Source organism: Dromaius novaehollandiae, chromosome 10 (genome assembly GCF_036370855.1).
Source record: "Dromaius novaehollandiae isolate bDroNov1 chromosome 10, bDroNov1.hap1, whole genome shotgun sequence".
Classification (NCBI taxonomy): Eukaryota; Metazoa; Chordata; class Aves; order Casuariiformes; family Dromaiidae; genus Dromaius; species Dromaius novaehollandiae.
Genome location: NC_088107.1, coordinates 16,778,460 through 16,791,405, shown reverse-complemented (window position 1 = coordinate 16,791,405; position 12,946 = coordinate 16,778,460). Strand labels below are relative to the sequence as shown.

The following is a 12,946-nucleotide window of genomic DNA, read 5'->3' as shown; positions in this document are numbered from 1 at the left end:
TTTGAGGTAGGTGTTTTAAGTCAAACTGACATAAAGTTATGTCTGTGCTTGGTTGGCTTGGGGCTTTGGCCTGCTTTTGACGGGTAGATTTGGAGGTCAGGATCTCTGTGTAATGCTGCGGACACATCTATGCTGATGAGCTCATCTCGGGCCTGGGGGATGTGATGTGCTGAGTGAATGGTAATTCACCGTACAGACCTGCTTCTCTGTGATAGTTCAGTAGCATTTGACACAAGGCTTTGTAGACTGCTCCCATGTTTTGTAATAGGAGAGCTCTCTTTTTCATGGTAATGTTTTCCCTGCTGCAGATTTGTGTAGTTTTGAGAAAGCATTTCTCTGCTTTGCTGAAACACTTAATCTTGACATAATGCAGCCCAACATGTTTGCTGGAAAACAGCACAGCAGCAGCATCAGTAAGTAACCAGGGCTGCAGATGGAGAGAATTTAGGAACTAACACTTAGCTGTGTTTTTTATACTTGGGACGAGTCTATTTAGGTGAAGTAGTTTATCCTACATTTAAATGTTTTCGCCAGCATAGTTGTATTAATTTTAAGCGTAACATTAGCTCCCAACATAGTCAGAAGCTCTAATGTATGTGCATTTTAACCAAAAATAAGAAAAAATATTTTATTTAAAATTTGTGTAAACTCAGTCTTTTGTCATAAAATGGCTTAAGCTCTCCTGGCAAAAGATGTCTCATCGCTTCAGTTGTGTCTCCCCTAGGGGATCTGCCAATATAATTACCGTAGCAGACTGTGTGAGTGAGTACAGGCATTGTGTAATTAATCTCTGTTGAGACTATGGTAGTTACCATGAGATTTTGATCAAATGAAATTCAGATAGAAGAACAAGCCACTGCAAACCCTGGGGGCCAGAGCTGTCCCACTTGTAATGTGCCACTCAACTGGCAGAATTGCTCGAGGATCACAAGATTCTCAAAGACAACCAACACCAAGATCCAAAGTTGGTGTTCATTTCACAAGGTTTCTCCTCAGTGCGCCATGGTGATAACAGTAAGGGTTCTTTGATCGCAGTCATTGCCGTGGCAGTTTGCGGCTGTTAGTTTTCAGGGAAAGGAGCTTTAATGGAAATGGGATATGTTTGCAGAGAAGGGCTTTAGTTCTGTTATGCCGGTTTTGAAATTGATGCATAACTGAGAAGCGCCACTTTCTGGGGTAAGGTAACTAGGATTTGGCCCATAGTTAGTTAATCAAGAATTAAAAATAGCAACAACAAGTAAAAACATGTTTTTGCTGTGTGAACTGAACACAAAAGTTATCTTAGGACAGCCCAGCCCCCAAACTGGGTGCAAAATAGTAGTGTCAATGGGGTGTTCTACCTTGGCCAAGTTATTTCAATAACAGGTGAGGCTAATTAACCCTCTGTCTATATGACTTTGGGACTCCACCAATACCTTTAGCCAGGGGTACATAAAGTGTGGAACTGCCTTCAGAGAACTGGGGAATTCTTAGATAACAAATCCTGACCAGCCATCCCAGGACACAGGCATGCATGTTCAATCACAGTCTCTCACTGTGAGTCTTGAGACTTTTTGCTCTGAATCATGTAGTTATCTCCCTCCCTTTTGACTGTAGCTGCATCTTCAGTTTTCTTTGCTTTTGGATATGCGTGGCTGGCCACCCTAAAAGAGCAGAGGGGAGGTCTCCCGTGTTCACAAAACAACTGCCATATTTGATGAGGGCATCTGTGGTGCCTTGTGTTTCACTGGCTCCCTATGCTCTAACAGCTCTTCCAAAATATTTGACAGCTTTTGAGCTTCGCTTCATCATAAGCAATCAATGTTTTTCTTCACAGATCCCTTCGAGGTGCTCTAGTCCTTGTTGTGGCTTGCCTATCGTGATATGGGCAGCCTCAAGACTGAAGAGATGCATCTGTGTTTTCTTCTCAGACACACTCTCAGACAGAAGGTATGCTTTTTAAAAAATACCCTGTGCCAGGACTGCTTCATTGTTATTTAAAGACTTAGTTCTAGCTTTCGATAAATTTTTTATTTTGCCTCGAACAGACAGTGGTTGTTTGGTGGCCTAGACTTCAGAGGAATTTGTGAGTAGACTAGAGGCCTTCTTTAAAAAAATGAATTCAAACTGTGAAAGGAAATAAATATTTGTATCACCTGTATTTCAAAACTGAATTGCTTAGATTTCCATTACCTAATGTTTGTGCATCTTTAGGTTGAACTAAACTGAAAACTATCATCAGATGATAATCCTGAGGATACTGGGGTTAGATGAATATGGATATTTGAAAGTGACTTGGAAGAGGTTAAATACGGTTTACATATATAATAGGGGGTAAGTAAACTGTCAAGATGTTTTGCAACATTTCTCTGAGAATAAATACACAATATCCTCAGGTCTTTATGAGTTAATGTTTATAGAAAAGATACATTCCATTCAGAATGAATGCTATCTGCCAAGAGGTAGCTGATACACAATGTTTGCCTCTCTGTTTATCATCTCCTAAATCTGAGATTGTTAACAGAAGCGCAGGCAACTCCTTTAAATAAGGAGTTTAGTCAAATAGTTTGACCCAAGTGCTCTAATCTAATGGAGTTTAGTGCTCACAATACTGGCTATTATTGTCAAGTAAACAGGTTAAATATTGGCTGTATAATTTTAGTTGCTATGATTGTAAGTGGGCAACTATTACAGCATGCAAAACAATCTAGTATGAAAGGAATTATAAATAATGTATTAATGTGTGAATCCCTCAGAAAAATTAGTTTTGTTGCAGTAAGTATTGAGCAATGGAGATAAATATTTTTAGGTGTGGCCGCAGAAGATCTGATTCAGAACTCACTGAAACTGGTGGTCTCACTTTCAGTGGGAATAGAGTCCTAAATAAATACACAGCATTAATTTCTATAGCAAATATGAAACTATTCAATGAATCATGACCACAGCTCAAAACTACAACTATCCAGCAGGTTCCAAATAGACATGGAGATTTTTCAGAAACCTAAAAATTCTAATGTGCTCTTCAGATTTGAAGATATCCTCAGTCCATTTGGTATGACTCAATTTTTAGAGCATTTCAAAGTATGTTTTCATTCTCATATATGTACCTCAAACTGCAGATATGTTTAATTTTAATCACAGATATTAGAACTGAGGCAAATTTGTAAGAATATGATTTGTTTTGAATTTTAAGTCTTTTTCTAAAGAGTATACAAAAAATACTTCTGGAACACAAATATGCAGATTGTATTGTAATATTGTTTTCGGCCATCCTGGGAACTCATTAGTTTCTCATTATATCTTTGGTCTAAAAATAATTTTATATGAAGTAATTAAGCAATGAACTTGCTATCTAGTGTCTCATAATAATGTGCTTAAGTATACATAATTCTGTATGGGTAAATAGCACTGTGCAAACATTGCTCTGATTAAAAATCAAAAGTTACAAGAAATTGTGGTCCCACAAGATGAAATGTTATTTTGTAGCGACACAAGGCCATGTACTAACACTGTACATTTTACATAGCTTTCAGAATTACTCTATCCAATTAGCTTATCTCTTCTCATAGTATAATTGACTTGATAAGGTTTCGTTTCATAATGCTTCTAATATGTCAAGTTAGAGAACATACAACCCAAGACATCTCTTCATGTTACCTATGTTTACATAATCTTTCTTTTATTTGGTCTTTGGAAGATGTTTTTTGGCCATGCATTACTGTCTAATCCAGTGATTTTTGTTTGGACTAGATTTTCAACTCTTTGAATTTGCATATGGAAACACCAATGTATATACTGCCTGGAAACAGACAAATTCAATACATTTAGTTCTGTCGAACTTTTTGTCCTGGCTGATGTAGTGTTCATGTTTTCTACCCTACCTCTTCCACACTTAGAAGATTTACCAGAGGTGGCGGGTGGGTGTGTGTGTGTGTGTGTGTGTGTGTGTGTGTGTGTGTGTTAAAAATCTCAAATGATGTATGCCTTTAAATCTGTTATTTTTGAGGCAGAAAAGAGGAAAAGTCATATTTATTATGCTTAAAAATATTTTCTCTTTTAAAAAAATTAACAGGAAAATAATTTATTTTAATTTTGGAGTTTTCTAACAAAAAATTAGAGAATATAATTTTGGATGAAGACCTGGTTTTAAAGCACATTTTGTAGGTCCAAAAATTTTAGCCTAACTGGCATTTCAACAGAGTTATGCTTCCATATGCTTCATTCATGCCAGCATTGAACTACGCAGCCTGTTTGGTACCCTGCAAAGCTGTATTACAGTTTTATATATACACTACTCTAAATTTCGGCACACAGGTGAACATTACACAGAGTTAATAGGAAAATGTTTTTTTTTCAGTGCAAATCTTGAGTAGAGAGTTGTATATAGGACCTAGGTAGCACCTGTAACTTGGGTGCAAAATTCAGAATGTCTTTGCTGTTTGTCCATACTCAGTGCTGATGGTGAAATCTTCCTTGGCATAGCTATGGCTCTTAGCTCTTCTCCACCCTTTTGTGGAGAGCTTGCTTTTGTAGTGTCCAGCACACTGAAGTCACTTTTAGGAGCGATTCTCTTTTTTTGGGGGCAAATTCCTTTCTTTAAATTTTTGGCCCTCCAACACAGCTATAGAGGAAAGAGTTATCCTGTATGAAAATCTGAGATATTGACTAAGGAGTAAATTGTTAGGTCAGATCTTTCCTGACATGAGATATTCCAACCAGCTATTTCAGTAATGGGCACTTTCTTTGCTTTAAAGATTTTTATTAAGGTTCCCAGGAGGCCAAAACTACCGATCAACTTAATGATTAGCTCTCCAGATCACTCTGGAGCATTTAGCTTATGTTACTGTATGGGTCACTTGACTGCAGCCTGGCCCCTTCCCTGCAGCTCAATTAGCTGGCAGCTCTAAGTGTAATGGAAGCTCCTCATTCCCCCACCAACTGTTTGCATACAAAGGTAGCTATTCTTTCCTTCCTTAAAAAACCCTTCAAAACTCATGACACTATTTTTTTTTTTAAGTACAACAAATAACCTAAAAATGGAACTGTAGCTGGAATGTGAGCTACTTAGGATGGATTAGTATGTTTATTAAAAATCTAGTTTTTTTGGATATTCTCGTGAGATACACATGTCCTTTTCGTGATACTCCCCAGAGGTACTAGTCATACTGTCTGACAGCAGCATAGTAATTCAGTCTCATATAAACAATATAATTAAGGGTACTTGGATCCCAGTAATGGGATATACACGTATTAGTCCTGCGCAGATCATCTTTTTCCTCCTCCAGCTATACCACAATTGTTGCATATTGCAATGTGCAAGCGTCTTCTCAGTCTACATGTACGTAAGTTTTGTGCTTTCATTGTTAGATATAAAGAACCACTTTCTGCTTTTATTAACCTGAGCCTAAATGTTGCTCTGTGTAAAAAGGAACCAAAATCTGCCTCTGAAACTCTGTGCGTGAAGTTTGGTGGTCTCAGTTTACTGGAAATGTATTCAGTCATTAAAAAGAAAAAAAAAAAAAAAAAGCCACTGCTCTCAGCACTCATTAGAAGCTATATTATTAGAAGTCTCATCAGAGAGGTACAGGACAGCACAAATGGTGTTGACAAACGTACAATAAAAGTCTATGAGTTCAGGGGTGGGATCACAGCAGGGCAGCCCAGAGAAGCTGCATACTCTATTATCATCTGCAGTGCCCTGGGGTCTCATCAGTGTGCTTGGTGTTGTGCAAACATGTAATGAAAAATGTCTGCCCTCAGCCTTATAGCCTAATCATTGTCCTCCTTTTCTGGGCACAGAAGACATGAGTGATCCAAGTCTGGCACCTTCTGTCTGCGTTACGTTTGCAATATTCAGAAAGAGCCAGCTCCGTTTCATACGCTGCAGCTGACTACAGAAGCCACCTCTGTAAAAACAGTGGGATCATTCGATCTTGGACTTATAAATTAATTTTTAACATGCTTTTAACATTGGAAAAATGTTCTAATTAAGATATTCAAATAAGCAAACAGCTTAATAGAAAAGGTATAGACATGCCTCTGTATCTCAAGACAGATGAGGCTGCTAAATAGTTTTAACCATTAATCTGATCTTGCCACATTCATCACATTTACTGTGTGTAGTTTACATTGAGATATTATATTTCTGTAGCATTTAGGTCACTGTATGTCACAGTCTTCAAAAAATAATATAAATAGTAATGGTAAGAAACAACATCCTTTAAAAATCAGGGTTTTTTAAAAAAACAAGCTTTGTAAGAAAATCCACCAGAGAGTATGAGAATAATTGTTATAACTTACAAGAGCTGTGGCTTTTGATACATAACTACCCAAGAGTATTCCTGGTGGTGTTACTGCGCTGAGGTTCTAAGGAAAACCGGTCTCTTCAAAGTGCTGCCTTCCTCCAGGCACTGCTCTTCGCCAGGGAAATGCCTCCGGCAGCAGCCTTAGCAACTTTTCTTCACCTCTTCTGTATGTAATTGTAACACCCCACGGTCAAAGGTGTTCGGCAGAGGAATCACATGCCTACGGTACCTCCTTAAGCTTCACTGCTGACATCCACAGTGCTATATTTGCTATAAAAGAATGACATTTTTTCTGTGTAGGCTTTTACCTGACCCTGACTACATAAATCATCTTTCGCCACCACTATGCCCCCCATAAGTAGGCAGGCCATCCCCTTCCTCTCCTATCAGTGCCGCTGGGGTATTACCATGGCCCATGTGCTATACTTGGCTGCTGCTAAAGCTGTCCTAGCAAATGAAGGCCCGCTCTGGCAATGAAAACCTTCCCAAAAGCTGCTGAAGCAGGAGGCAGGTTTGTGGGACAAAGCCCCCTAGGATTGAACAGCAGCAGCCCGGGTGCATAAGGGGTTGGTTGCTCCTCCATAGTCAGACACCACTGCAGGGAGTGGGGGCAGCTTCGCTGTAGATACCGAAGCTGAGGAGTAAGCTGATCACCAGAGAGGCTCTGTTTATTACCAGACCAAATAAATGTACATAAGAGAGGACTTCATTTGCATTTATTACAAAAAATATATATAGAAATGTAAAAAAAATCAAACTAGTTGGAACAGAGCTGAACACCTCCAGGAGCATCAACAAAAATGATGACAGATGCAGATGTGCAGATGTTTTTAGCCAGATGCTGAGATGTTACAAATCTATTAGGGAAAATACATTTTTAAAGTAAAGCAAGCTAAATATTTTCAAGCATGGCTGTGTCAGTCATGATACCATTGAAAACACAGGAAAAAAACCCAGAAAGGCTTAGATCACTGGATTCTTTTACAACTCTTGATTTGTTTTTAACTGTACATATTTTCTATTTGGGAATGTAGTAAAATTTCTACATCTGGAAAGATATTTTTCCATGCTCTAAAATTTATTTAATATTTTCAGCGGCATGTATTTGTTTTTACCTTTCAGATTTCCAAAGAAATTATCTACAACCAGATGTGAAAATAAGAATTTTTATGCTAACCTTAAACAACTTCAAAACAGAATCTGGAAGTAAAGCTGATTACTCATTTTTACATCATATCCCATAACACAGAAACTGCAATCAGAGTGTAGTTAACAATTCCGTTTCTCAGAGTTGATCTTGTTTAACAAATACAATCCATGAGGGCCTGAGTGATGTCTCTTGTTCTAGACAAGATTGGGGGAAATCCAAATTGTACGTACTACGTACTGGAAATGCCCCTTAGTGAGATAATTACTATGCTGTCAGATTGCTGGAAGCAACATGTATGATCGAAAGAAAGGGAAAAGAGTGTAATTGCCAGATGAGTTGCTGGAAGCCCAGTTTACTAGTAGTATACGTTTGGAAATTGCATGAAATTGTATGCATTTGGAAATACAAATTGAAATGACCTTGTTTTTTTTTCCTTTGGCTCCTTGAAAAGGGAACGTTGTGGATGGGGCTTGGTGCTCAAAGGCCTGAAAGACCAGTGGCACTCAGTCAAGACAGGAGCTGTCGGGAGAGAGAGCGAACAAGAGGCCTGCTGCCAGTTTTACTAGAAAATTGGATAAAAGATGTGGAAGAAGAAAAGGCTACAGATCTGTTTGCTGGCAGGGTAAGTATTTTTGGTAGATTTTTTTCCTTTGTTTTAAAGCTGTACTGTTCATTATTGTGCTGCTCCGATTTCAAAGAGCCAACTGTGATAGAAAGTGGGATTTCTAATGGCTTTATACTGTAGCTTTTAGCATTTTGTCTTTTTGTGACGGAGCAGATTGAAATGTGTGTGTTCGTATTCATATTTTGTTCAGCCATAATATTTTTAGTTTCTTGGCTCAGAAGCCTTCAAAGTGCCAGCAGTGTTTGCATATACATTACATGTGCAAATGACCTATGTCTTTGGAGCACCTCTCTGTGAGGAGTCTGTAGGTGTCAGGACTGCGTGTTAAGGCTTGGGTCTGCCGTAGCTTTGCTCCCCCAAGGCTCGCTGGAGCAGCCTTTGAGCTTCTTGGTCCCCTGGGACTCCATGGCAGTCTGGCAGCTGGATTGATGCCTCTTGTGTGCTGGTCTTCAGTGCCAGTATCTTCAAAAACATGTGTTGTTTCTATACCCTGAAAAGTATAAGACCACTGGGGATTTACATGTGTATGAAAGAAATTCTTGCTGCACTGAAGCCAAATATGCATTCTTCCTCAGATGCTTTCTTCCTTAGAAGTCAGAATAGGTATGTAAAAGAAGTTTACTGTTGTGCATAGCCATCACTTATCAATGTTCTGAAGATCTGAGACAGCGACACCCGAAATGCTGTCAACTACGGGATGCAGATGAAGGTACAATAATTCTGGTTTTGGTGTTGTGCAGTTTTAATGGAAAGGCCTTTACTGTCTCTTGTGAAGGGTAGGAGCAGGGTTCATAGGCCTGGAAATTCATTCAGGAAAGTTGCCATTGTGCTTTTTTCCCCCTCTCCCACTGAGATTTGCATTCCTTTTTTTCTTACTTTGTTTCATTAATCTGAAAATGTTAAAATATGCAGATTTTGTTCCTTTGCTATGGAAAACAACACTGCAATTTAGTCTTTTGTTGTTAAAAATAATTTATTTTTTCAATCTATTTAAAAGGCATTGACAAAACACCCAACTGTTTAAATTAGCAATGTTTGCTGCTAAGCATGTGCTGCCTCTTCGGCTTCATGTTTGTTATCTGATGCCTTGGTCACACTGCAGAAAGCGTTAGATCTGTTGAATCCCGGGTGCGATTGTTCCTTTTCTTCTGTTTGGATGCCCTGTTAGCAACTGGAAGGCAGGCAAGGTTTCACGAGGAAAAGAGTTGTGCAGTGGAACACAGTACTACTGTTTCTGACAGTGATGAAAGTATCCTTCACCTGTTGCACTACTGTGTGCCTACAGCTGAGGCAGTGTCCTTATTAATGAGTCCAAACTGGTGCTCTTGGGGATATTGAGAATGTTTGAATTTGCATCTAAGACACATGCAAGTTTCCTGATGGGCTAGCGAAAAGATGACCCTCCGGTGGTGTTACTTCATCCTGTTGTCTGTTTATGTCAGTGTTCCCCGGTACAATGCATGCTATTTTCTGAAGTGACCGAACATTTATACCTGCATTTTGGCTGACCTTGGGCCACAAGGGCTTGCTTTGTTTTGCCAGCTTTTGAAGTTTTCTCTCTTCTCTGTCATCCCTTTATTTGCAAGTGCAGCATGTTGCTGCATCCTTAATCCTGATTTCTGGATGGTTGCAGCAATGTTTGGAGTGTGAAAGAAAGCTTGATTCCTAGTAATTTAAAGCTGGGTCCTCACCCCCTAGGCAGGTCTGCCAGGTGACCAGAGAGGGTCCATGCTAGTCTGTCCTCCCCGGGCACGGGGAAGGAGCTACCTGGCTCATCTGACCAGAAAGCTTGATTACCACTGATTTCTTCCCCCTTAGTAACATCCTTTGAAAGAAGTCAAGGGTCAGGAAAGGGGGAAAACCTACATATAACTGTTTACTGTCTAGCTTCCTACTATATAGATTTCTTTAATATTTGATTCAAATATATGAAGAAACACCAATGGCTAAAAATACTTACCTCCTATTTTCCCCTCTGGTGCTGTGCCATTAGATTGTGCATATAAGCAGAAACACATTAACAGTCATAGTACAAGAAGTATAAATGCTTTTTTTAACAAGCTGTAGGTACAGAAAAGTAGATAAAAAAATCTAAACTACTAATGAATATGCATAGAATATTTTTTCCTGGATGATCTTGTGTTATATTTTAATAACGAGGAAAAAAGAAAGAAAAAGGAAGGCTTTAAAAATTGTGCATATTTGAAACAAGTAATCTGTTGTGCAATAACAATTGTACCAAACAAAAAGAGAGCAGCTGTTACTGGAAGTTACAGTTAATTGTTGTATTTTCCAGTGCAAGGTTGTTTGGTGGGAACAGTGTGGAAAAAATGCAAGCAACTGCCAAAAAACAAGCGTGTGAGGTGAAACTTGTATTTGCTCTCATGAGAACTTTCTCACATTCATAAGTAACTGAAAAAAACATGCTGAATTTAAATCTCTGGAGATGTACTGTACTGTATAGAGACAGAGCGCAGAACATGGCGTTGGCTGGAGAAAGAGAGCAGAACATACAAAATCAGACAGACTGCTAGGAAGGTGACGGCCATCAGGGTGGAGGGAGGGTCAAATGTCTACCCCCACTTCAAACTGTTTTTTTTTCTTTTTCAGTTTCCAGAGTATATTTGAGGCTCCTAATCTTCCTCTCTCCCTCCCGCCTCCTTAGAACAGGTTTCCATGCGTCTTTTAAACCAAGTGAGCTAAGCATGTTCCTGATGCAAATCTGTTATCCTCAATGGAGCAGAAGCCAGATAAATTAGCTGGGGGCATTTTGTAAGCACCGTAGGGCAAATTCTGATGTGATATATGCATGCCGTAAAAGCCATTGCTGAAGCAGGACTTGAGTAAAAGGTCCCAGCCAGGTTGCGGCTGTGGTTAGACCTGTGGGAAAGCCGTGGCAGGAGGCTGCCCCAGGCAGGCTGCAGATGGGAACGTGCCGAGGTCGGGGGCGAGGGCTGTCCTGCTCACCGTGGCACGGGCGCCTGGCAGCCCCGCCGCGGCCATCGCCCGCCTGGGCACGGTTCTGTGCTTGGGCGCTGCCCCTGCCCTGCGTCACCTGCCGCAGAGGCTGCCCTCGGGAACTCAGCTTGTTAGTGTGTTCTTGCAGCACGAGGCTATAAAATACTGTAGGTCATAACAGGCAGCTATTTATTTCTTAGTACATTTTTAGGTGCCAGAGGGGAGGGTTTTTTATAAGAATAAAAAGAGGTACTGGAATGCATTTATTAGGGATTGAATGTATTTATTTTGAACTACAAATCATCCAAATCCACAGTGGAAACTACAAGCACAGTTTCTGCTCTATTCAGCCCTTGCTTCTCCAAACACCCCTGCCTAGATTCCCTCCTGTTGTGAATAATTGCACTGGCTTCTGTGAAGCAACACGCAGTAGCCAACCTTTAACCCAGTACTGGTTGCCGTGTCACTGTCCAAATTACTACACTGCTAAGTTTAGCTTTAGGAAACAAACACATTTTCCAAAAAGAGGAAAATAAAAGAAAAAAAGAAAAACAAACCCAACTGAAAGTTGAGCAATGCTCTAAAAAAAGATTCCTTCTCACATTAATATGATCAAGCCCGATTACTATTAATTCATTAACCAGAACATCTTACAACTGGAAAAGCTTTCTCTTGTTGCCAACTGTATTATATTAATTCAATATGAATGCGACCACTGAATATCAGTTGACATTAAAAAAATTTAGTTTATGCAAATTAAAAATACCCTTTTGTTTTGCACAAAACAGATCTTTATGTCTGCTGAACCTTAAGGCAGGAGATTATTATTATTGTTCCCATTGTATTAAAGAGATACTGGTCATGGCCCTGTAGTGAAGACTCAGCTGAGTTTTGTCCCTAAAACAGGAATTCGTTCTTACTGCTATAAATGAAAATTATGTCATATCTGAGGCTGAACTCTGTAACACCTTCTCCCTGAATGAAATTCTGGCTTCAGGGAAGTCAGTATGAACTGCGGTATTAGTACCATGCGCTTTCTAAGAATTTACAAACATATTCAATGATTAATTGAAGTTTAAAAATAAGTTCTTTAAGCAAATACAGAATTGACACAACTTGTTGAGAGCATATATTTTAAATATGGCTGAGATATCACACCAGTGTGTCACTGCTTATGATTTTTATGTTGATAACTTCAGACAAGTAGATAGGATTTATACAGTAACCTAGTGAATAGGAATGGTAGGAGAAGCGAGATTTCATGCTGATTTACAGACAGAACCTGTTCCTATCTGAAGGCTTTTGAGAAAATGTAGCAGAAGCACTTTATACACCTCAGCCAACGCACAAAGACCCACAGCAAGCGTGGACTCGTCACTCAGTGCGCTGTATGAACAAACCGTCCCTTTCTCGTCCCTGACCTGTATTCTGTTTTTCCCAGGCTTTCCATGTTATATTAAAAGAAACGATAGTGAGGTCTATAAAGCCCGCTGGCTATGCTAAGTTCTAGCACAGTAAATGATAACCTGCTTCCACCATTTTGGATAAAACCAGTTACTTCTGGTTAACTGGCTATCTGTCTATTTTTATTTTCTGCACAGACATTTCATGCTAAATGTTGGCTTCAGCGGAAGTGCAAGTGCCTGTCAGAGCAGAGGGCCGCACTCTGGCCGTTCCTATCTGGCTAATGCCCCATCAGGCACACATGGCTGGCAGTCACCTCACAGAGTGATGTAATGCAGCCAGATGTGGATGGGTACAGCTCTATCGCTTTTTAACCTACAGCAGAGAAACAATGAATCAAATTGACATTTTGCACAGGGTTTACATGAACGCTGGGTAACCTACAGTTCTGTAAGTTTCTTCAAAAATGTAATTAAAATCAGAATTATACTTGTCGAGTGTACAGCATCATCTGACCACAACTGC

At 39.6% G+C, this 12,946-nt stretch overlaps 1 long non-coding RNA gene across 1 annotated transcript in view; it reads left to right on the top strand.

Annotated features, from left to right (window-relative positions):
• The window catches only part of LOC112991114 (uncharacterized), a 68,538-nt gene that overhangs the window by 15,405 nt on the left and 40,187 nt on the right, over nt 1–12,946 (top strand). The window contains exons 2-4 of the long non-coding RNA XR_010390783.1: nt 1,817–1,929; nt 2,194–2,313; nt 7,886–8,056. This is a non-coding gene — a long non-coding RNA (uncharacterized LOC112991114). The remainder of the gene's footprint in view (nt 1–1,816; nt 1,930–2,193; nt 2,314–7,885; nt 8,057–12,946) is intronic.